General features: G+C 40.0%; 1 protein-coding gene across 2 annotated transcripts in view; it reads right to left on the bottom strand.

Moving 5' to 3' along the window:
* The window catches only part of Atad5 (ATPase family AAA domain containing 5), a 56,538-nt gene that overhangs the window by 38,141 nt on the left and 15,515 nt on the right, over positions 1-2,882 (bottom strand). The window lies entirely within an intron of this gene.

Below are 2,882 nucleotides of genomic sequence, written 5' to 3'. Positions count from 1 at the left end.
CACACACACACACACACACACACACACACACACACACACACAAAGTATATAAATAAATGTAAAAAAAAGTTTTAAAAAGAATAAACTAAAAAAAATAAAAATTTTGAAAATTTAACTTCATGTGACTAGAGAGATAGCTCAGCAGGAAAGAGCACTCGTGCTCCTTCAGAGTTTGGTTCCCAGTGCCCATAGGGTGGCTCAAACCATCTATAACTCCAGTTCCTAGGGATCTGATGCCCTCTTCTGGTTCCTAGCAGCACTAGGCACACAAGTGGTGCATATACATGCATTCAGGCAAAACACTCATACACATAAAAATTTTTAAAATAAAAATTTAACTTCAGGGCTGGTGTGATGGCTCAGCAGGGAAAGGCACTTGCCATGCAAGCACAATTTGAGTTTCAACCCTGGAAACGAGGTGGAAGAAAGAACCAACTCCTGATAGTTGTCCTCTAACTTTCACATGCACACCATGGTATGTGTGCACGTGCTTGCTCTCTATCTCTGATTCTCTGTCTCTCTCTCTCTCACATACATACATACATACATACATACATACATACATACATACATACCAAAAATAAAAATGAAATTTAAAGAATTAAACTCAAATCTGGGTATGGTGGTGGTACACACCTTTAATTCCAGCTGGGTAGAATGGCATACACCTGCAATCCCAGCACTCATGAGGCAAAGGCAGGAGAATTGCTGCAAGTTCCAGCCCAGCCAGGCACAGTGAGACCATAAATAATAATAACAATAATTTATTTCTTTACAACACAGTAACAGGAAAATTAAGACTATTATTGATGTTTTTTTTTTCCTTGAACTCACAGAGATCGCCTGCCTCTGCCTCCCAAGTGCTAGGATTAAAGGCGTGCGCCACCACGCCCGGCTTATTGATGTTTTCTTTACTTGATTTATCTTCAGAGCCTTGAACTCAGAGATCTGCCTTCATCTGCCTCCGAAGTGCAGGGATTAAAGGTGTGTGCTACTACAACCACCATGCAAGCAACTTTTTTGGGAATGATGAAAATGTTCTATATCTTTATTGTGGTAGTAATTATAGATATGTACATTTATTAAAACTCAAAATTGTTTACTTAATCTGGATACATATTATCCTGGGTACATATTCACAGAATCTGAATGAAGTTAAGAATAGTCAATTATTAACAAGCCTGGTTGCACAAAACTTTAATCCCAGCACTTGCAAGGCAGAGGCAAGCAAACCTCTGTGAGTTCCAAGCCAGCTTGGTCTACATAGTGAGTTCCAGGCCAGATGAAGCTACAGGGAGACTCTTATTTCAAAAAAAAAAAAAGAAAGAAAGAAAAAGAAAATTCAATTGTGGTATCATACACCTACAATCCGAGCCACTAGGAAAGCTGAGGTGTGAGATTTGCTTGAGCCCAGACACTGGAAGCTGGCCTGGGCAACATAGAAAGATGGGGGGAGATTCTTGTGAAGAAAGTTATTAGGAACAGAAGTGGACTTGCCCAGGAGGTAGCGGGATCAGGATCATCCTCAGCTACATAGGGAAGTTCATTCGAGACTAGCCTGACGTATGTACATGCAGATTAGATAGACAGACAGACAGACAGACAGACAGACTGACAGACAGACAGACAGACAATAGATAGATAGATAGATAGATAGATAGATAGATAGATAGATAGATAGATAGATAGGTATTAAGTAAAAGCAGGCAGGCACAAAAAAAATACATATGAAGTTTATGGGCAGTTATAGAACAGAAAAAACTAATACATGACAAAAGATACCAACCTAAGAGATGGTTACAGAAATAAGAATATTAATAATCTGAAATGATGATGGGGAGAGTATCAGAAAATCAGTATATGTAACTTTTCTGGAGCAAAAGAAATATTTTATATCTTGAGATGATGCAATAATACCCTCAAACCTTCTTCCACTGTATCATCCAGTTGCATCACTGGATCTTGTGTCATTCTTACACTTTCCTCCCGATCAGCCCTATCCCCAAACCTAATTAATCATTAAAAGATCTTACCATATGTGGTAGTACATCTGTAATTCCATCTACTAAGGAGGCTGAGGAAATAGGATCCAAGTTCAGGGTCTGCCTGGACAATTTAGCAAGACCCTGACTCAGAATAAACAAATAAGGGGCTGGAGAGATAGCTCAGCTGTTAAGAGCACTGACTACTCTTGTGGAGGACCTGGGTTCAATTCCCAGCACCCACATGGCGGCTAAGAACCATCTTTAACTCCAGTTCCAGGGGAATCCGAAGCCCTCTTCTGACCTCCGCGGCACTGCACGACACAGGTGTACTCACATACATGCAGGCAATACACTCACACACATAAAAATAAATAAAATATTTAAAAAATAAACAAATAAATAAAGGGCTTATGGGAATATGGGTCAGTGGTAGAGTGTAGAGTGCTTGCCTAGTACAAGGTCTTCAGTTTAATTCCTAGAGCTGAAACAAAAAGGTTAAAACCTTTCCTTTCTTAAAAATTTTTTAAGTTTATTTTTATTTTATGAGTGTTTTGTTGGCTGGGCGTGGTGGCTCAAGCCTTTAATCACAGCACTTGGGAGGCAGAGGCAGGCAGATCTCTGTGAGTTCGAGGCCAGCCTGGTCTACATAGCGAGTTCCAGGTCAGCTGGGGCTACAGGGAGACCCTATCTCAAAAAGACCAAAAAAAAACAAAACAGTGTTTTGTCTACATGTGTATAAGTGCACCCACAGTCATGCAAAGCCCATAGAGGTCAGAAAAAGAGCATCAGATCCCCTGGAACTAGAGTTACTGATGACTGTTAGCCTCTATGTGGGTGCTGGGACTCTTTCTAGCCCCTTTAACCTCTTTCTCATCAAATAAATAAATAAATAAATAA

The sequence above is a fragment of the Nannospalax galili genome, unplaced genomic scaffold (genome assembly GCF_000622305.1).
Source record: "Nannospalax galili isolate Female #2095 unplaced genomic scaffold, S.galili_v1.0 scaffold8, whole genome shotgun sequence".
Lineage (NCBI taxonomy): Eukaryota > Metazoa > Chordata > Mammalia > Rodentia > Spalacidae > Nannospalax > Nannospalax galili.
The sequence above is the reverse complement of the archived record's forward strand: the minus strand, read 5'-3'. Positions and strand labels throughout refer to the sequence as shown.